A 22,900-nucleotide genomic window follows, 5' to 3' on the forward strand; every position below is an offset into this window, starting at 1 on the left:
TGTACTAGACATCCTCCATTTCTAGTACATTCACCTTACTGTCCCTGGGAATACCTTTAGGGCTAACCCGTCCTTCTGGAGTTGCGGCGTCCGGGAGGGGGAAACCCTTCACAACGAGGTAATGATGAACACTTCCTACGTGCAACCCTTTTAGCACCTCCCAGGATGGGACTGTGTCTTCCTGTTACACGGCAAGGCAGGATGGCCGTCTCCTGTCAGCGTGTCCGAATCAGAGAGGAGGTCACTGCTCGCTTATGGCATCAAACCCTTGTGGGCTTTTCCAGGGATAGACAGTTTTGCCTAATTCAGCGGAGACATGTGCGCCCCGAAATTATCTCCATTAGCTACGGTTCTGGGTATGTGGGAGCGCGTGTTCGGACTTCCTCAGCGAATGGGTTTCCAAAATACCTCAAGGGCTGGTTTTAGCGTCACAGAGAAGCCCTTGTTCGGTTGGCCCGCACTCATCAGTGGGATGCTTGGAGAGCAGCCGAGGGGCTGGTTCCCTGGGGCAGCGAGCTGTGCCCAGCCACCTTCGGGAATCAGCAGGGGACACAGAGAGAAGCTCCCCTACCAGCCGCTCAGACTCAAGAGGGTTTCTGCAAGCAGCTTCAAGGTTTAGTAGCATTGAATTCCACAGGTTCTTATGCAACCGGCAATCCTCTACCCTTGGGTATTTTTATCCTCTGGTATACCTCTGAATTAGCTCCCAGGGGATTTCAGATATCACCCTCAAATAAAGGTGTCTGGCTTTTCATCACTGTTCCAAACTAATTTTGAATTTAATTGTATACCATCTTTTATATACTCACATTCTTTTCTGTCTCCCCTTCCAGAATCCTCTCTCTACCGATCATACCAGATCGGTGTCATCCCTAACTTGATGAGCATGATCTCTATTCTAAGCAATTCCTACAGGTAAGAGCAATTCGACATCGTGCGCAGCAATCTGAAACGGACCACTGAGGAGGCACCTAGGGAAGCAAGAGCTACAGAAAATGTTCTTTCCATTTTCCTCACATGCCCTGTTTTTTTTTTTTTTTTTGTTTGTTTGTTTTTTAGTTCTGTCCATCAGCTGCTGGCAAGCTTAGGGATTCTGAGAGAGCATCTCTTTAGGAACTGGGCTCTTTACTAGACCTAGTATATTCTGCCTTCTTATTAGTGAAGGGACAAACATCCCCCTTACTCCTCCCCTCCATCTCCTCCCCAACAGCAAGAACCCGGATGATATTCATTCTCAAATGAATATCAACTTCACAACACAACATGCTGATGTTCTGACAAGAAACATACGGCTGGTACGGGAGGTCCTGGAAATGTTTCCCCTCTGTATTGGAAGTAGAGAATTGCCTTCGTTAGAGTCTCCCAGGTGCTACAGGAAGAGAGCTGGGCTGAGAAGGGAGAGCTGGACAGAATCCAAAGCTGCTGTGTTATCCTCCCGACTCGCCTTTGCCCGATCTTCCAAGGCTAGAGCACAGTGCGCAAAGCTCCCCCAAGGGCAGACCTGTTGCTTGCAGCGCTGCCTAATGGCAGACCAAAGTGCCTTCATGCCCAGTTTGAAGGAGGGGAAAAAACAAAAACAAAAACAAAAACAAAGCTGTCAGTGTGTGGTTTCTACGGCCCCAAGACCCATCCAGGGTCTTGAACGGTTTCACAAATCCTCAAGGTCAAGGCTGCCACCGGCCTGGGGAGGGTGCTCTACACAGTGACGCTGCCTTGCTTAGGGCAGCAGGCACCAGGGGAATCCCACCTCACTAATGGCCTCGGCCCGGGAAGTGCACCTCTCACTGCAGGCAGGTTGAAAAGGCAGGCTGTTTTTCTCCACTACTTCCCCTTAATCCACTGAGGGGTCATCCCTGCTGTTCTCCACAAGAAAGACCTGCTTTCCTGGAAAAGGCCAAGCCCGTCATCCCCTCCTCCCTGCGAGGGCTTTGCCTCAGAAGCTGATGTGGTGATAGCTCCCCACCTAGGACCTCTCGAGGGACTGAATTACATTTTGATGGCGATTATTTTCTGGATATTCAATGGTCTTCTTGCTTACAGCTACCTGTCATTTTTACCTGTTGTTCTGGTATCCAATTCTTACCCTAATCTACTTTGCAAAGCCTTCCCTTTATTCTGTGGTATTTCTTCTTCCTCTTCCTAAAGGGAGAGAGTTAAATTAAAATTTAAAGACAGAGAAGAATCGTGTGAGAAGGTGTTCGCGCTTCTCAGAGTGCTTTGCATGCGAATTTGTTTCTGAATTCAGATTTCGAGTGTCTAAGTTGCACAGTGTCAGATGAGGATCGTGAGCTCCCCTGGATTACTCAGACCGTCAGCGAGTAGGATTTCCAAAGTCAGTGCGAACAACGTCCCAGTTCCAGTAGCCACTCTACAGAGATGAGGCGAAGTTGAAGGAAGAAAAGGGTAAATGAGACCATCCATGTCTTCTTTCCGACCAGAAAGAGTGTGCTTATTAAGTCAGGCGATATCTGAAATTTTAAGCTCGGATAAGACTTAAAAAACATACAAACAACCTTTCACTTTGAGATGCTGCTCATTTCTTAGAAACCCATTCCCTAACAGTAGATTTTATCTGCTCTAATAATCTTTTGCTGAGTCAGAAACTCTACCAACTGGACAATAAGCAAGGTATCAACTTGCTTCATTATTTCCCCTATAAGTGTGGATTTTATTTCTTCTTCTTCTTCCATTTTCAAAGGGGGGAAGGAAAGAACAGCAACCTCGAGATGCAGTGGAGTGGAGGGAACAGTGATTATCCAGTGACAAATATCCCGGGTGGGAGAATCCTCCCGTCTTAGCCCACAGACCAAGGGACTGAGGGACCCAGACCAAGAGACTGTTCTTTCTTTGTTAGGATATTGTGGCTGCAGCCCCAACTCAGAGGAGCATACTGATTCCTGGGAATGATGGGGGTCCCTCCCGTGGAACTCTTCCAACAAATCACTATAATTAAAAACCATAAATGAATATTATTTGACCAAACTCAGGCCAATTTATTGGTCTTTTTAGACATGCTCACGGCTATGTCAGAAAAAAGTCAAGGCCACTGGTTGAAGAGCTTGTGTGAATTTTATGTATACACGGCAGGGAGTGGCTCACTGAATTTCTGTGCAACCACTGTACCTGGAGAAAGAAAATTAGGTATGTATAGAAGCTACATGAATATCTTTTATGTAAAAGAAACTCGATGTGCTTCATCTTCGAAGAGTCTAAAGCAAAGAATATTTCACCCTGGTAATGTAATAAGTTGTTTTTGATACACACCCTTTGCCTCATTGACTTTTTAGACCATTTAAGGGCTGAACGGATAAAAAAAAAAATCCCCCAATCTTCTGTTGAGGGTAAAGGGCGGACGTGTACTGGTGTATCAAAGGGAAGAGTACCCAGCCCCCCGGTGCCCAGAACAGATACATCCTGTCCCCAAGGCTTGACTCAGGGCAGAGACAGGTACCCTGCTCACAGGCATTCCTCTGGAGCTCAGCGACAGTCACTGAGTTCTCCAAGGACTAGGCCAACCAGACACACTCTGATCTTTAGGAGAAAAGAGGAAGACAGCGTGAAGGGGTTTCCTTTCTTTTGTGCGTTCCAGCCTTCTCCCTTGCTTGGTACAGAGTGGTGAACAAATCAGAATGCATTTGATAGCACGGCCTTGAGAAGCAGTAGTAGACTTCTCTGAACGCTTCCAGGGGAGACCTTCAGGACACTGGCAGCAAATACAACGCCGCAACGTATCTCAGTGAGGAGCACAGTCGGGTGCCTCGGAGTGTAACTGGGAGCCAGCAGGAAATGGGAAGGGGCTCGGGCCCCTCAGCTACTCCCCCTAGAACAACAGGTCTCTTATGGACGTTCACGGTCTCCCTCCAGCCAGCCGCACTGAGTTAATCACACAGACTCCACTCGGTCCAAGCATAGAACCCGGAAGCAGAGCCAAGAGAGGGCTTTCCCCTCCCATAACGCCGGAGAGGGCATTGTTGTAGACAACGCAGGATGAAGGAGAGAATCTGGCAGGAGGAATCTTTTCCATCCTCCTGGCTGTGGAGTGAACAGGTGGTCCCAAATCTGTCTAAGTGGTGGTGGGGGGAAGGCGAATGGGGAGAGGATGAATCTGAAAATATAATGTCCTGAAACTGAAATCCAAACCACAGAAAGGAGGGGGAATAAGTTATAAGGTAGTAGTCTCAAAATTTTCCACCAAAATATCACTAATCTTAGAAGAAAATGCATGTGTTTGGATGAGAAGGGGCAGGGATGTGTCCAAAGCCACCGTCTCCAGCCACAAAATGCATTTGAAGTCTTGGTTCTTGCCGCAAGCTCTTGCATAATACTAGATTCATGCTCATTTTAATATAAAGGAATATTTTGAAATTATCTATCTGTTGAATCACTTGACTTGTCCCCCAAAGACTCAGACAATAAATGGGTGCTCCAGGAAGACACACTGTGCTCGTCTGGGACTTGGTTTCTGGAACCCAGACCCATCACCTGCACCGTTCAGTAGCTGCAAATCGAACGAGTGCAGCCACCAGATGGGCTTTCTGCTATGAAAGCCAAGTCCGGATACCACGATGTCAGGATGGGGGGTCCGTAGAGAGGAGGGAGACATGCACCCTCTTCCCCATGACTTCCTCTTGCTTCACCACTCCTCCTCTGTTCTGCTCTCCAAAGGGCTCTCTTGAAATGTCAGGGCCCAAATGTGGGAACAACTTGCTTCTGATACTTTGTCTTAGCCTAGCTGAGATGGGTCATTTGTTTTTCAAGAAGACCGGCGGGGGGGGGGGGGGGGGGGATGATATGGGGGAGGCCGGAAATGAGAGAACAAATAGGAAATTAAGGCTAAGAAACACAAAATGCTGGGTCTCTTGCCCCTTCCTCATGCTCTCACCTGAGATGACCACACTCCACCTCAGAGGACTGGCGGGCTTGGCAGCCACTGTACCCTTATGAGACCTGGTCTCTTGGGCATCCAGACGAGAAGGAAGTGGGTCAGAGCCCAAATGTGACTGAAGATGTGTGGTGTTATGTGTGTGTATTGCCTGTGCTTTGTGTGTTCTTGTGTGTGTATGTACGGTGTGTGTGATACAGGCACACAAATTTGGGGACACAGTGCCGTGAATCTTGAGATCAAACAGAGCTTAAGTTCGATCTTTGCCACCAACCTAGAACCCCCCTCCCCCAGTCAGTCATGCCACCTGAGGGGTCTATTTTTTATCCGGAGATGGTGAGGAGGGGGTGACGGGCAGATTCAAGAATCTCAACTCTCAGACGAGATGCCAACGCCTGGATACAAGATCTGTCTCGGCCCTGGATTCTATCAAGTGCAAATAGTACTAGGTTCACGTTAATAAACCCAATACTCCACAAGAATTCTACACTTGATCTTAGCCAAAAGGCCGAGAGTGCAGCCTTATTACAAAAACACAAGGCAGCATAAAAGCCCCAAGCTGCCACTGAGAATATGGAGGGGGTTGAGAATAGCTGCACTTAGTTATTTCATTCCAGTCTGTACTATGGAATAGGCAAGGACACAATATTTATATAACAATATCGACAGTTCTTAGGCTTTCCTTACATCACAGTCAAGGGGAAAAAAAAGGCAGAGAGGAAAAAGAATCCACTTAGTTGGAAACAACTTATCCTTATTTCCAGACCAAACCCTACAATTGAATTCAGTCTCTGAAATTTGGGTAAATTGCATGATTTTGTTTCCATTCTGACCTTTGGAATCTGGCTGATTAAGGCTCAGTCTGCAAGGGCAGCTGGTCTGTCCTTCGACCAAACCGACCGGCTAGAAACCAGGCAACCAGCTAGGAATCATCTAGTATCTGGTTAATCTTTACTGCTTCCAAGTGCCCAGATTGTTCAACTGCCTGCATTCAGGTGTGTGAAGGAGCTTTTCCCTCTCATCTTTGTCCTGCCACACAAGGACATGAAGGACGGTCTTCAGGGGGAAGGGTCGCTGTACAACTTAGAAGAGATTCATTGGCAGCTACTGAGCCCCGAGGCGTTGGCCTCCCAGCCAAGCCACACACGGAGGGCACGCACCAGCTTGCCTCTGATTCTACGTCTCTCTCCTCGGACTGAATGGGACCGTGGGAATTTGGGTGGCCTTAGCACACACTGTATCATCAGCAGAAAGCCTCATTGCAGACTGTAAAATGAAGACACAGAAATTAACCACAGGGTCCTGTCTGTGGTCTCTGGGTTTATGGGGAGGACATTTTGCAGGGTAACTGTGTGTTAAGGATACATTTTGGCTATCTCCCCTGGCAGGGTCAGTTGGAGGGAGAGCTAATCACTCAGTAAACAGAGAGAAGAGAGATGCTTATACTTAATAAGCCATTGCAAATGGAAAAAGCAAGCTCTTAGCCGATGTGATTCTCTCTAGAAATAAATGGCTTGGATCCAAACACTACAAAGCCCTTTCAGAATGCTGAGGGGTCTCCTGGTCCCAGCGCCCCCAGGACTGTAATCCTTCTGCCTCGTCTCTTTCACATGGAAGTAGCTTTAACAAGGGAAGAGGAAATGATTGTGCGTGCATGCGTTTGTCACAGCCGTGATTTTTTTTCTTTTGTCTTAAGTTACGGGAGCTCCTGATGGGCAGCATATCCTCCCCGCTAGGGAACAGACGCGGCAATTAAAGGGGAGGGCCAGACGGAGCCTCCGCAGCACCCTTCCCCAAGGCTCTGCCCCGCCCCCTCCCCGCCCCCACCCAACCCAGGAGAGCTGCGGCTCAGCCGAGCTGCGGCTGTTCAGCAAGTGGCAAAGTTGGCCTGTTGGCAGAAGGGAGGTCGAGGTCCCTGCCAAGGCTTGCTGCTCTGGTTTCTCTCATCTCTGGTCCGTGCCAACCCTCCTGTCAGATGGAAGGAACAGTGTGCTTCAGTGGGCCAAGGAAAGCTCTGCGACCCCGCTACCACCGTCCTCTCTAGGTAGCATCTTGTGCCCGTTCTAGATAGTTCCACTTAAAATGTGGGCAATAAAAACACTAACCAGGGGTGCTTGGCTGGCTCAGTCGGTACAGCAGGTGACTCTTCATCTCAGGGTCCTGAGCTTAAGCCCCATGCTGGGGTGGGGTGGGGGTGGGCAGTGGTGGGTAGAGTTAGTTTAAAAAAAATAAAAACAAAAACAAAACCCAAAACCACTAGACTGTTTCCCCGGGCACTACTGTAAAAAAAGGAAGAAAGGATAATAGAGCACTTTGTAAATACACTACACATAATACTAAATAAAGCTGACAGGAGGTTACCGCCAGACAGGGCCATGGAAGGAAGTGGGGGGATACTTTGTAGCAGAGAGAGCTCCCAACCAAGGAATTCTGCCAGTAGAATGGCAGCCCCCCCCCCCCCCCCCGGCCGGCTTGCACACTTCCTTCTTTTCTTTCTCTGCGAAAAAGGACTTAAGAGATTTCCACCCATCCACATGGCCAATGTCTGGGACACTAGCATCTTTTAGTTGGAAGAAATCAAAGAATCCAGGAGGAAGACAAGACCATCCCCCACCCCTCCTCTCTACTTGAGAGAGGGTGAGTCTCTGGTCTCCTTCTGCAAACAAAGAAAGGAACAAGCTTACTAATCTGTATCCATCCCTTCCATGTTCCAGCTTGTGATGACAAAGTGATGGCAAAACATGGTCATCAAACAGTGTTTGTTCTGTGTACTCCTCTATTTTGGCCATTTCTAGAACTGGACTCAAAACTAAAGATAGGAGATTTGAAATGATTACCTGGATATTTCCCCTCTGCCAAAAACTGGTGGCTAATTTGTCTGATCAGTGTTATTTCATTATGTGTGTACATTTACACTTGAAGAGAAGTTTTAAAACCACATCAGGATGGCTATTATCAAAAAGAAGAAAAAGAAGAAAAACCCAGAACATAACAATGGTGGTGAGGATGTGAAGAAATGGGAATTCTTGTTCAGGGCTGGTGGGAATGCAAAATGGTTCAGCCCTTGTGGAGGACAGTAGGACCGCTCCCCCCAAAATTAGATGTAGACATCCCATATATCCTGGCAACTGCACTTCTAGGGATAGACCCCTAAGAAGTGAATGTAGAATCTCAAAGAGATACTTGTACCCTCATGTTCATAGCAACATTATTCATGATAGGCAACAGGTGGACCCAGCTCAAGTGTCCATTGCTGGATGAATGAAGACTGGAAATGTGGTCTGTCCATACAATAGACTATTATTCAGCCTTAAAAAAGAAGTAAATTCTGGCCCGTGCTAGAACACGGATGAGCCTGGAGGACTTGAAGCTGAGTGAAGTAAGCCAGCCACAAAAGGTCAGATACTGGTTGATTCCACTTCCATGTGATACATGGTGGAGGCAAATCCATAGAGACAGAACGTAGAATGGCTCCCTAGGGCCTGGGAGGAAGGAGGCAATGGGGAGTTAGTATTTCAGAGGTACAGAGTTTCCATTTAAAAGACAAAAATTTGGGGCGCCTGGGTGGCTCAGTGGGTTAAAGTCTCTGCCTTCGGCTCGGGTCATGATCCCGGGGTCCTGGGATCAAGCCCCACATCGGGCTCTCTGCTCAGCCAGGATCCTGCTTCCCCTCTCTCTCTGACTGCCTCTTTGCCTACTTGTGATCTCTGTCTGTCAAATGGATAAATAAAATCTTAAAATAAATAAGTAAATGACAAAAATTCTGTGGATGGATGGCCGGGATTTTTGTAACCAATGGGAATGTCCTTAGTGCCATTGAACAATACACCTGAAAATGGTTAACAGGATAACAGGATAACAAGAAAAATATTCGTCCATCTGATATCATGGTCTACCCTCATAACATACTCGAGGGAGGAAGAGGCTTTCTGATCTCCATTCTATAAACCGAGTAAGGCAGGACAGGGGGTTGTCACTGAGATCCACCACTTCCTCCTGGAATCTGGACTCCAGCCCAGCCCCATCTGAGCGCATCGCCAGCTCCAACCATCCTGTCCAAGACTGTCCACAGGCCCTCCCTGCCTCCGGCCCTTCGCTCCGAGGCACTAGAGACAGGGTCCTGCCACTGTTAAACCTTAGGACGTCTGACAGTTGTAGGATCTCAGGAGAGGGTGATCAGGCCTCATGGCACGTCTCCTCCTTGTCCTCCTTTCACAGCAGGTCAGAGATATCAGCCCCTCTGCTACCCTCCCAGACTCTGGAGATCTCCTGACCTGACCAGAGGGCATGGTTCCTGCTTCTATCGCCTGTGAGTTCCTCACAGTGGCCTGGAACCTTCAGGAGAGGCCTGGACCTCCTCAAATGCCAGCCACCTCCTGGGTAGGTGGGTCCCTCCTTTCCACTCCCTTCCTTTGCCCTCTTCAGACACCCTTCCTTCCTGGACTTCACCGCTTCCCACTCTCAAGGACAGCTCTTCAGAACCCAATCCCTCCCTCCCTGGGGACAGGAAAGCTCTCCCCATGCCAGGGCAGGACCAAACCCCCCTCAGCGAAGCCCTTCTTTTTTGTTACATTGTTGTTATCCTCTCTCACCTCCTTTCCCCATCCCTCTGGAAGCTTCTTTGGCTGCTCTGCATTACGTGGCTGTTCCTTTTGGAAAACAGGTGTGCCCTCTCAGGGCTTCTTGGGACTTTCCATCACAGCCCAGAAGGAAAACGAGAGAACTTGAAAAACACCAGGACCCTATTAAGGCAGGTGCAAGACAATCCGTCCTCTTCTGAGGCCTGGAGGAACCCAGAAGGGAGGCGAGGACAGGGGAGCTGGGCACAGTCCCAGGGGCCAGGCAGACTGGCAGGGCGGGCATACCTCCTTGGGAAAGTGGGCTTCAGGGTGGTGGTGGGCGGTGCTCCGGAGTTCCAGAGCATGTATGTCTGCGTGTGCTGGGGGTGGATCGGGGAGGGGGTGTCTAGCCCCGATGTACGAGGAGGGTGGGGGAGGGGATCCTCCACGCCGGGGAGGCCCCCCCATCCCCCCAGCCCAGCCTCGCGGGTCCTGACCTCCACCCAGCGCCAACTTTTTGCTGCTTCCGTTAGATGGCGCTCAAGACTTTCTAACCACTTGCGAAAGTGAGCCTGGCCCGGAACAAAAAGCACTGCGGGGTGTGAGTGTGAGTGTGAGTGTGTGTCATTGGGAGGGCGCGCGCGAGGCCGGGCACAGGCGCGGGCGTCCCCCTGGCACCACGCGGGGCCCCGTCGCGGGTCAGCCGGGCCCCGGCGGGAGCGCGCTCCCAGGAGGGCCTCCGCACAGCCGGCCGAGAACTTTCGCCTATTCCTTGCCCAAGTGGGAAACACTTGGGTTCGCAGCGGGACCCCAGGCTGTGCTCCTCGAGAGGAGGGAGCGCCCGGCCGCAGGCCTGGGGATGCAGGCGAGGGCGGCCCGGGGAAGGCGGGTGCTGGGCGAGCAGGACGAGAGGGCCCGCGCCGCGCGGCGGGGCGACCTGGGGCGCAGACACCGGCCTCGGGACGCACTCACCGCCACCCTTTCCTCTGCCCGGACTGACGGCCCCAGCTCTCTTTTTAAAAGCAGGGGGCAGGTGCGGGGTTTGCTGTTTTAACCACTCAAAGGCAACTGTTTAGCGCAAGGTTTAATAAACTTAGTGGGTTCGTGCGTCTCCAACAGCCAAAGGCAAACTTTCTTGCTGGCCCCAATGCAGGTTAAGCCCGAGTGCTGCAGTCTAACAGCTTCCGTTTTTAAAACGCCCCTGGGTATCTTAGGACGTAAGATAAGATCGCTGATTTTAAAATAACCGATTAGGGATCCAGGTGGGAGCTTTGTCTCCACCACCAGGAGCATCTCTCCTTCCGCGCCCTCCAAAAAAAAGTGACTCGGCGAGAAGGCCCTCCCTTCCCCGATCCTCTCCTTAATGTCAGTCTGAGCGGGCACCGAGGCGGAGTGGGGATAAGTCGTCCCAACCTCGAGAACACAGGAGCCAGAGACCTTCCTTTGTGCCTCCCCTCGGGTGTGAACTTTGCCGCGCGGTCCGTTCTCCTTTAAGAAAGTCGCGTTCTCTGGATATAACGCCTGCGGCAGCCGGCCGGGCAGAGGGGAGCCGGGGAGCCCCCCGCCCGGATCCCCGCGCGCGCTGCGACCCTGGCGCGGGGCGAGCGCGTCCACACCAGCGGGCCGCGGCTAGAAGCCGGGTCAGGGAGGGCGGGGGCTAAAGGGAGCAAAGGGCTGGGAGCAAAGGGGCTGGGGCCGGAGAGCCGGCCGCGGGGTGAGCGGGCAGTCCCGTTCATTTCCATAAGAAAGCTGAAATCTCTGTTGGAGGGAGGATTTCTCGCCCCTACTGACCTCCCCCTAGACCCGGTTTTCTGCATGAAGCGGGCTTGGGAGCTCAGAGCCCTACGTGGGCGCGCTGGTCTTTGATGGTATTGATAAAATGTGGTTTCAAATGTTGCCCCGACTGAGGCCGGTTTCCTGTCTGTGTGCGGAGTGGAAGGACCGCGCCGGGTGAGTCCAGAGCGCGGGGGAGCGGGCAGGAGGAGCAGAGGAAGAGGAGAGGGAAAGCGGCCGGGAGGCGCAGAGGAAGTTCTCCGGTGGGGTTCTCGAAAAGAGAGCTGGGCTGAGCCAAGATCCCAAGGCCAGAAGACTGGGGGAGGGAGGCCGTGGGGCGGGGAGGAGCGCGTGATCGGGGAAGAAGGCTCGCGAAGCTCCCAGCCCAGTCGCCTGGCCGGTGAGAAGGTCTGGCCCGTTCCGCGGTGTCCTTCCTCAAAGACCGGGGGAAACTTTTCCTCAGCGCCGCAGACCCTCTTCCTGAGAAGGAATAAAGTGAACTTGCTCACGTACTTGATTCCACGGACGTTTCAGTTGTTCCTGCTTTTCGCCTTGAGTCCCTTTTCGGCTTTCAGTGTGAACACCACCCATGTGTCCTCAATTTCTGTGTGTGTGTGTGTGTGTGTGTGTGTGTGTGTGTGTCTGTGTGTGTAATCTATTTTGTATATATATAAAATCTCCTAGGTACTTTATGATCCCATCTGGAGAAATTAAAACCCAGATCTGTAATGTTTATTCTTAGTTTACAAAAAGCAGGGGAAAAAATGTGTGAGACACATGTCTGCAAATACAACAAAAGTACTTTCCCTTCTGCTTGAAAAAGTTGCCTGCAAATGGCTTCCCCTTTACTGGTTCTGGACCACCTGTACTTATCCCAAGAAACTAAACGGGGTCAGGAAGAAAGCACCAATCAGATCAAGCAATTAAATACCAATTATGACTATTAGTGACTTTATTACTCATGATTGGAGTGGAGGACTTCAAACCTGCTCAAGGTAATCAAACTGTTTCAAAAGTCTGCTACCTAAGTTTTTTTTTTTTTTTTTTTTTTTTACAGCACTCCACCCCAATAAAGGAGGTAAGAGGATAGAAGATAGAGGGGATATTTTCAAAAAGTACTCCAGTAGGTTTCCTATAGTCGATGTTGAATTTCTTTCTTTCAACAAAGTTTATTGCCACTTCTGATAAATGACAGAGTCCACCTTTCTGGTGGGCATCTAGTTCGGCAGTGTGTGGATGCTGATGGGGGTTCCGAGGTCTGGATGCAGAATTGGGGTGGGGAGGGTGTGTTCTCCCACCAGCTCCTCTGGGACTACTTAAGCCCTAGAGGATTTTTAAAGAGCAAGTGTTTTAAACCTTCAGATGGGGTAAAACCTACTGGGATGGCTGGGAGGTGAAGAAATGAGGGATGGTGAACTCAGGGAACAAAGGAGACATAAGGAACTTGGCTTAGGGTTTAAGTTTTCTTTTTTTGCTCCTGGGTTGACATGGTTTGGGCCTGTCAAAAGCTGAGCGACTATTTGAAACGTAAAAGTTCCTGAGAGGAGTCTGTTGGTTTAAAGGCTGCTGTGGTTGGGTCTCTTTATGACTGGATGGTGGTGAGGATTCCACGGTAAGAAGAGAGGATGGGACAGCCTGCAGGGCCACCAGGAAGCAGGTGGGCGAAGCAGCCAGACCATGTCGGCTTGCGTCACCTCCCCTCATTGCCCTAGAATTCAACCCCTCCTATGGGCCTGTCAGGACGCTGGGTGAGTTGGGGCCCTGAATTTCGGGTCTGTCTGCTTTGGGCCGTCTCCCCAGCACCTTGGTTCATGGGTGGAAGACCACAGCAGCATCACACATCTCATTCTGATGTATTTACCGGGCTGGTATGGAAGTGCCCAGGCTGCATGGTGGAAACCCGAGCTGCTTACGACAAGCAAACTCCCCTGAGAAGCGTGTAAAAGTTTGGACAGTTCCAGAGTGCTGGGTGGCCCCTTCTGTTGATGTGAGGCACAGGATCACCCCTCCCAGTTCTAGCTTGTTAGAGTTAATTGCCCCGCAGAGAGAGCGTCTCACACCTCAGCCACTACCTCCGAGGAGGACTCCTCCATAGGTGACAGGAGAGCAGCGTGGAACCATCTCGGACACTGGGAAGGTCCCTAAACCTCACCGGAATGAAATGGGCGTGGGATGGTCTCCTTTCCATTGAGGTACATGTCTCTTCTGCCAGGCTCTGGCCGTGACCTACAGAAGACCCTTGAGTCCAGAGACTCAAACTACGCTTGCTTCCTTGAGTGGGCAGCCAACCCCAGAAGCAGATCTTCATAGAACAGCCTCGTAGGTCCACAACAAATCCCTTGCTGACCCTGAGAATGCCATGAAAGAGGGAGCCAGAGCTGGCATGAAGCTCCCCTTACTCTCAGCCATTTGGACCCTGCCTACCACTGAGCCTGGCAGGGGGGAGAGGGGCAGGGCTTGGGAACAGGGCTAAGAAAAACCATTGTTCCCGGGCCTTGGGTCAGCTGCAGACAAGCCAGAGACAACAATTCCTAGGAGGAGGGGTGAGGGTGGAGGGTGGAGCTGGCCCTCTGGTTCTCTCTGGCTGTAGCACCAGGAGTTCTAGGGCTCTGTGCTAGGGAAGAGAGAGAGAGAGAGAGAGAGAGAGAGAGAGAGAGAGAGAGAGAGGTGGTACTTGCTTTCTCAGGAAACCTGGTCGAGGAGTCTGGTCAGAGTTGGAGGCAGTTGTTCAAGGTGTCAGGTAGACTGGGAGGAGGAGTTCCATCTGTCCCCTGCACCCCAATAAATACAGAGAAATTCTGTTCCTTAAAAAGAAATGTTAGAGCTTTAGACTTTTCCCAGCCAGAAACCTACCTAGTTTCCTCAAGGTTGCTTGATAGCCATATCCCATCCTGCCTCTTTTTCCCTTTCTTTGTGGCCTCAGGTTGCATTTCAGGGGACTTTATATAATGCTGCTCGTGTCAGCAAGCTTCCCTGTCTCCAGCCGCACCCCATCTCCCTGTATGGAATTGTAGTCAGAAACCACACGCGCACGCACACAAATTCTCGTTAAAATTTTCTGCTATTCTTCCTGACTAGAAGAGTTGACAAGACATAGACATTAAGTTGCATAAAATACAGTGGACTGATCAGCCAGAATGCATCTCATTTGCACTTGTACGGAGCCGGGGGTAGGAGCTGGTGTCACTCACGGGCCTCCAGTCCTCTCTGCCATGCTGGGCTGCCTGGCTGGAATTTTCTAGCAGGCCCCGCTGCGGAGGCCATTTATGAGGTTGGAGCCCTCCCCCTCAGCCCAGGCCATTCAAGGGGGTGGGGGGGGGTGGGGAGGACAGAGGCCTCTGGAGGCCCGGCCTGAGGGCTTGGGCCAGCTTGGGGAGACCTTCCTCTCTAGGACGCTCAGGTAGCTGAGAGGCCCTGCTGGGTGGGCTCAGACAGCTGGACGCCCCAGGTCTGCAGTGATTCCAAGGGGCTCCCTCTGGCTTGAAGGAAAGGGGACACCATGAAGGAGAGGGATGGTCACTGAGCACAGTTTCTACCCCCTCCTACCCATCTCCCCAAGTTTTGTTCTCATTCCCTCCTTTGTCCCCAGTGGAGGGGCCCCTGGGCCTGATAGTTTCCTTTACCTCCTCCTCCTCCTGACCTCAGACAGAGCCTGAGGGCTTCTCCCTCTTCTCCTGTCTCCCTGAGCTCCACTCCTGGGCCCCAGAGTTCCAGAAAAAAATGCTCTCTCATCAGCTCCCAGAGGCACCTGGGATCTGCTCAGACAGCCTCAGGATCCCAGTCGGGGCACTAGAGGCAGTTTGGGGGTCTTTATGCTGTTCCCCGTCACCAGTCACAGTCACCTTCCGGCTTTAGTCCACTTTTCCTGCCCCAGATGCTGAGGCTTCAGATTCCTATCTATCAATTCGTACCCAGCACTTGGGTGCTGGGTAAACCGCCAGGGTATATTGGAGGCTGGAGTCCTGGAGGCCTTGGTGGTAGAGGGGCCAGAGGAAATGGGGTCCTCTGGGAGCTTCAGTGGAGGTGGTGGGAGGGCCTGAGTGCCCCAGCTTAGCCTCCGTGAGCACACCCAAAAGCGTGTCCTGGGGGTGTCTTTTCCACCGTGTCCTGCTTGCTTTCCTTGCAAAGGTCATGGGACTGGGACTCCCGCCAATCCTAAGAGCTCCCCTTTCCTCCCGCGCTCTTCTTGCCCAGCAGGGAGGCTTCTGGACGGCTTCTGGGCCTCCACTGCCAGGTTCACTGCGGCCCCGTGACCTTCCCCTTCCCGGAGAGCGGGGCGAGCCAAGGGCAAGGGATGTTGCCCAACAAGACCACCGCCTCACAGGGCCGCTGGAGGAACAGCTACAGACCAGGGCGTGCGGACCCCGGGCGCAGCCAGCCACCCTGCAGCCGCGCAGGGGCCAGGGCTGTGGAGCTGGGCAGCCAGCCCCGCCCATTGACAGCCGGGGCACGTCTGCAGCGCCCCAGGGAACAATCAACGGACTCTGTGTCCCGGGAGCTGGGGACACGCCTGTAAGGTGTGTGATAATTTAAAGATCCTTGGTACTACTTTTGCATGAATCCTTTGTTACAGCTTTGTCAGTTCGCAGGCCTGCAGAGCTCCCCCTCCGGGTCCTCCCCCCACCCCCCATTCTGTCCCCCCTGGCGAAGGGGACTTGGCACTGGGATCTGCCCAGACCCGCCCCCCAGCTCCACGCCTCTCCGGCCAAACGGCGGCGTGTCCGTTGGTCATGATCCACCCCCCTTCGTGCTTGGGGCAGATGAACACAGTTCCAACAGCCTTTGCCTTGGGAGGCTCTTCTGGAAGAACGGGCTTTCTGAATGTGACCTCGGAGGGCTGCAGGGGCAGACTCCTGCTGCTGGAGAATGAGTGGCTCACCTGCCCCAGCACCTGGGGGACTGCAATGGGCACAGCAGGGTGCATGGGGGAAGGGGGGGCCTGCTCTCCCAGAGTAAGGGTTGGAGGATTCCTCCAGAAAGAGCAAGGGTGAGGATAACACAGAGCTCAGAACTGATGACCTCTACTAGCCAGGCGCCAGGGCCACCAAATCCCAGCATCCTTGGATCTGATTGCCCTCCCCTCCAAACCCCAAATCAGGCATGACTCCTCTTCCGGCCAAAACACAGCTCTAGCTAGGGTGTTTAAAGAATGCTTGGTCACAGAGAATGTGTAGGAAAATGTACATGCTTCATCCTATATGGCTATACCTTTCCCCATAGATTTCCTATATAATTTGTCTTCATTCTTCCTTTCCAGGCCTTTCTGCCTGCACAGTCACTGGGAGAAAAATCAAGTGTAGGCTCCTCTCCCTGCAGAAGGTTCTGTATGTTATGTAATGCTCACATGGGGTTCCTCAGGTTACCATTTTGCTGCAAATCAGCCACCACAGGGTTTTCTGGCTCTGAGATGGGGGTGAGATCCTCAGGGTGATGCTAATGTGGGGGGGGGGGGCTTCATTCCCTGGAGACTTTTATTCCCCTCCTTGAAGCCCAGTTCAAGGCCCAGGAACAAAGTGGGTAAGTAACTGATCTGCCTTTTGGTCTCTCCCCTCCCTTTTACCCCCTCACTTGCAGGTCCTCCTCTTTGATAAATAGAGGAAAGCCTGTGGGATTCAGGTACCTATGTAAATAGTGCTGACCTCGGTGCCCCTTCTCACTGAAAAGCAGAAAGCCCATTGCAGGTGCTGGCTGCTCCGTGGCCCCACTTCCACTCGCCCAGATTTCACTGGACCCAAGACTCCTTACTTTGCCTCCTTCCCTTGTTGAAAACATCCAGGACAAGTATTAAATAGTTCTCAGAAGAGTTAAAGACATGTCTCGGGGTCAAAACATTTTTAAAGCCCTGGATGAATCGTCAAGGAGTACAATCAGTAGGACGGCCTGAGCAAGTTTGAAAGACTGCCCCCACCACCTCACCACTCTCCAAAAATGCTCATTAAAAATACTTTGTAGATGTTATTGTGTTCCCTAATGGGTTTTTCCACATTGTAACCTACAGATTCTCAAGACCAAGCTACTAAGACGTTAATTTCCCTTTTGTTAGTATCTGGGTGATACTACACTTTCTGATTAGACTTACTGAATTTATTTTTAAAAACTCGGCTGGGGGAGTTTTCAGCCTTGGAAGTGTGAGTGAAACATAAATGCTCTCCCTCCCAGATTCCTACAGGGGGAGTGGGACAAACCCTGACTCACACCTCCAAGTCGGCCTGTCTGAACCTGGGCAGAGGGAGGGTGGCAGGTTTTGTCACCTTTCTTGCCAGTGCTGGCACAGAGTGAGCTCTTTGAACTGAATATCTATTCTACTTCAGTGTGCAGTGTTCCGGCCGGCAAAATGGGCTTGCCTTCTGCCGAGAGGCAGTCCTGGAGGACATAACTCAGGAGCGATCTCCCAGGAAGCTCTTCATCAGAACATCCCTTGTCCTTCCGTTTTTGCTTTTGCTTTTGTATTAAAAAGCTGTTTTGGGGGCCCGCCTGGGTGGCTCAGTGGGTTAACCCTCTGCCTTTGGCTCAGGTCATGATCTCATGGTCCTGGGATCAAGCCCCGCATCGGGCTCTCTGCTCAGCAGGGAATCTGCTTCTCTTGCTCTCTGCCTGCCTCTCTGCCTACTTGTGATCTCTGCCTATCAAATAAATTTTAAAAATTTCAAAAAAGGGTTTTTTTTTAAAAAAGCTGTTTTTTGTTTCCCTCTCAGCGCCTGTTCTGTTATTCTGCAGTGACAACAATGAAACGTGAACAGTTGATCATTCCTTTTGTCCTCTGTAAACGTGTCGTGTATTGGGATGTCACAAAGCCCCAGACACACCTCAGCGTGTCCTCTGCTTTTTATCGTTACTTGCTACTCACCGGGTCACCGAAGGACCCACACTTGATTCTGCCTTCCCCCCAGATGATTCTCCCAAACAAGGTCCCTCTTCCCAACTTGCGGATCACTTAAACGTGGCTTCTCAAGTTCAGAAGGACCACACTCAGGTTCTCCAGGGCAGTCGTACTGGTTTATACAGTGACTGGGCAGCCTTGTGCTGGTGTCTCCCCAGGACGACTCCTCTCAAGAAGGAGGGAGAACGACAGACATGTTTCCATAGACATTTCTAAAACTATGGCAACTAAGTGAGTTTCATGGATAAAATTCTGGTATATTCCCAGGCAGCACAAGTTATTTAAATTTTAGTTCTGTTCCCACGTATAGGCGCGCACACGCCAACTAGGATTACGTTAGCGGCGCATTTTCACTGGACAACTCTGCTAACAGCAGCCACGGACCAACAAACTTATTTTCTGAAGAGTGAAAAAGAAAAAAAAGCAAAAAGCTCTCCGTCCCTTTTCAGTGGTTATTTTATGCTGCTTAACACCCCGAAAGACAAGAATTGGCTAGACTTCCCAGCTTCTTTTTCTAGGAACAGGTAACTAACCATGCTCTTTCCCCTCCCCCCAAGACCCAGCTATTTTTAAAAGCTAAAATTTCTCTTTCCAAGGGGAGGAAAAGGAACGAGTTTCATTAATGAATTACTTACATGGAATGTGGCTTGTCTGGGGGCAATTGTATTTGTAAATAAATGGCTTCCTGTTTATTATACACGTTTTACCAAAAAACTGATTCTAATGCCTCTGAGCACTTAACACAGCAAATATTTCAACTTCTGGTTTGATTCCCTCCTCCCTTTTTTTCCTATTCACTGGAAAGAAATCGGGTAAAACAGTCATTTGGGTGTGGGGTGATGGGGGGAGGTATCGTTATCCTTAAGCGTCCAGACTGCCCTGGGGAAGTCACCTCTGTAAGTTCTCAGGTTTGCCAAAGTGCGAACGAAGGGGTTTGGCTCCCGGGGAATGATCTCGGGACCCATTTGGAGAGTTTCACTTTTGCCCCTGGATCTTTCTAAAGCGGGCCGCGGCCTCCTTTTAGCGCTTCAAAAGCCAAGCCGGCGCTCGCTGGTCCTGGCGGGCGGACTGGGCACCAACTCGCCGCCTGGCACCCTTGCCTTCCCCTGCGGCCCGCGCTCGCCCGCCGCTAGCTCGCCGTCGCCGCGCAGGCCCGGGGCCCGCGGTCCCAGGCCCGGGCCGGGGTAGGGGCGCGGGGGGTGGTGACGGGGACGGGGCCCGGCACTCGCAGCCTGCTCCAGCGTTCTCCCGGCGCTCGAGCTTTCCCCACACGCGGGAAGCCGAGGCGCGGGCCGAGTGCCCAGAGTTCCCCAAGCACTCCACTGCCGAATGCGGCGCGCAGGGCCTGGAGGCCCGAAACTTCACAAAGCCGCCAGCGTCCTCCTGGCCCTGCCCCCGCTCCACAGCTCTGGCTTCCAAGATCTCGGCGCATTTCCAAACAATGCGACCTACCCGCGCACGAGGCCAGTCCTCTCTGACCCCTACTCGCTCCCCACACCCCAAACCTCTCCACATTCGGACTGTATGTAGCAAAGGGTTAGAACCTCATTTCTGAGCCAGCGCGTCCCCTTCCAGGCACGGCACCCTTCGGGTAGAGACACAAAGTGCCCTCCTCTTCTGTAAATCCCAGGCTCTGGGCTGGGCTAGAGTCTTTGAAGACCCAGGGGGTCCAGCTCCGTCTGTACTTTTCCTCCAGGGCTCCGGGCGTTGGGGCAGCAGGGAGGTGGATCTCCGGGAGAGCCGGGGTCAGCAGGCCCTGAACTCAGTCCCTCTGAACTCTGCGGTCCGCGGAGGGGGAGGCGGCAACTGAATTCCGGGAGAGGAGGCTGGACCCCAGCACGGAAAATCCGCAATCGTGGAACGGAGGTCGACAGGCATTTCTACCTTGAATTCCCCTATGCGTTCCAAAAAAGTGTTCGCCAGGACCTCTGGAGCCTGAGCCGACCGACCTTCCAAGGAAACTTTCTCAAGTTTTCATTTCTCTCTCTCCTCGATTTCTTAGGTTTTCTCCAGCCACCGGCCTTGTCAATTGCTCCACCAACTGCCCTTTAGTCTCTAGGGCTCCCAAGGCCTGAGTATTTCCAGAATTATGACAATAATTGTTATTATCAGGCTGGGGAACGGGCGCAACATCAGAGGACAGGGAACTGAGGGGGAGAGCAGAGATGCTGATGAAAAGGGATATTTCAACCTGTGTTTCAAAAAAGTTTCAGTTGACAATTATCAGTAACCCCGATAGACAACTCCATTAAAGAAAAAAATTTACTACTGCTCTTGAAAAGCCGTTATTTTTTACATCGCTTTTAGGAAGATAGATGAACAAAACATCGCGTTTCAAGCCATTTTGATCTGTAATTAAATGGCAGGATCGGTTTGTATTCTCCTACGGCTTTTACAGAAGTTGCAGTGATCCAAAGTCGGGTTGCTGTGTCAGAGTGGCATTTTATTAATGAGAATACAAAAAGCTTGCATATTCTTAGCCCTGCTTGAATTTAGTTGCTAAGCAACCGGTGTATGGTAATTCATCCGCGAAATTTAAATCTTTGAGAAAGGATCGTGCGTTTTGCTGAATGGTCGCCACGAGGAAAACAACTTGTGGGACTGGCAGCAGCTGTTACGGCCAGGCCGCCGGCCGGGCCAGGCCGAGCAGGGATCGGGCCACCCCAAGGCGACCACCACCGCCCCACCTTGGCGCCTGGCCGGCCCTGGGTCCCAGAGAGAAGCGGGGTTTCTCCCACACGCTGCCCTGGCGCTGCCTTCCTCCGCTCCTCGGGTCCCCATTTCCACTTGAGGCAGGCCCTGCACCTGAGCAAACCATCTGCCTCCCTAGGGCTTGCGAGTCCAGGCCGCGAATTTCCGCGGCCCCCTCCCCTCCCCAGCACCCACAGGCACGCGGCGCGAGGGCGCGCGCGCGCGCGCGCGCACACACACACACACACACACTCACTCACATACATCAGCGCGCGCACACCGTGCGGCCTCGAGAATGCCAGTTGCCCTCTTCCCAGACCCCTCTGAGGTCATTTCCAGAGCCATCTCTTCCTTGAGGAAGATCCGACTCAAGACTCATAAAGAACGCAGCCCACAGCCCTCCAGAAGGCCAGGCGGCCGCCGCTGGCCGGCAGTGACATCATAGGCTCCTGCTCGCCACGCTCGCGCCCACATTTTAGGATACAGGAACAAACACGGATGTGAAATCAAGAATGAAAGAGAGAGTAATCTAATTAATAGGCCATGCGCCAGGCTAACAAAATCAAAGAATCTGATTACACAAGCACCCCTCTTGCTGTCTCCGCTCTTCCACCCCCACCCAGGTCTTCCAGCCTCCGCACTATTTCCTTTCCTAGACTGGAAAGTTCAGGCAAACCCAGAGCCCTCCGATTTCCTTGTTGAAATCAAGATCAAGCCCACGGTGGGGCTCCAGCAGCCGGGAGGTCACGTGGGTGACCTTCAGGCCCTCGGAACAGCCGCCCTGAGGAGCTGAGATGACCAAGTGACCTACAGAACCCTGAGAGCTGGAGAGGTGGCCCCCGCATTTGCGACGCGCCTCACTCTTCCCAACATCAGCACCAGCAACACCTGTACTGATTGCTCCTGCTGTCGGAAACAGGACCAGCAGAGAGAGGTTCTTAACTCACAGCCGTTTCAGGAAGAGCTATTTTTGGAAAACAAACATAACACAACTCTCTTTCCAATCACCTTGCTTCTGAGTCACTGATAGCCTCCAAGTCTTAACTCTCAACACCTTTCCCCCAGCATAGATGTCTGAGCACAGGCCAGGTAGGGGGTTTTTATCACTGATACATAGCATCTGCCCTAATCAGTCCAGTCAGCCACCTGCATTTCATGAAAGAAGAGAATTCTTTCATCGCTATCCTTCTGCCTTGAAAAAAACCAGGTCCACCTCCTAAATAATTAATTTCAAGTCTGCATCCAGAGCCAATACTTGTTGCATCCATTTTAGAGCTTGATTAATTACCCTGGAACTTGGGCAAACTAAACTCCATGTGGAGAGAATGTTTCTTCCTTCAATTTAGTTCTGAAAGCTACAAGTTATTGATGGCTCTTACTCTATTTACATACAAATTGGTGCAAATATGCCCATATCTTAAAAATGCATTTTGTATAAATATATAAAAGTGTCATTTTTGATTTAGCTTGAAGAGGTTGATCATTTATTACAAAAATAAACGAATAAATACAACAATATATTGTTGCTTCCAACAGGATAAATACTTTACAAATATATAATTTAAAAAACAAATTTAATTGTTAAAATTATTTAAAATATTACACTTATCGATAAAACTATCAATAGTATATACTGCATTTAATATTAGAACCAATTATTCTCTGAATGTTGAAAACCATTCATACAAAACAGATTATGAGCATGGTAATAAGCAAACACTGGAGGCTACAGGGAAGCAGAGGGAATCTCTAAGATCAATAATGAACAGTTCTATTTTGGAACAAAAGAAGTAGTCCTTGGCTAAGTATTTAAAAAAAAAAAAAGGCAGAGCAACAACAGCAAAGTGACTATTTTAAATACACCTTGAATGATTTATGCCCAGACTTGCAGGAAGATGGTTGGGTGAATGAGGTGGCAGGGGCTTGGACAACTGATCAGGAACCACAGGACACTGCAAACTATAAATGGGCCTAGCTCGGGATTAGCCAGATTGATGGAACAGAACTTTGTCACTTTCCTTTGGGTTGGAAGGGGAGGAGGGGGTGGATTGAAATGGAGGAAACAAATGGGCACTTTACGAAGCACAAGACACTTGCGCTGCAAAGGAACACAAT

This window comes from Meles meles, chromosome 16 (genome assembly GCF_922984935.1).
Source record: "Meles meles chromosome 16, mMelMel3.1 paternal haplotype, whole genome shotgun sequence".
In the NCBI taxonomy this organism is placed as follows: domain Eukaryota; kingdom Metazoa; phylum Chordata; class Mammalia; order Carnivora; family Mustelidae; genus Meles; species Meles meles.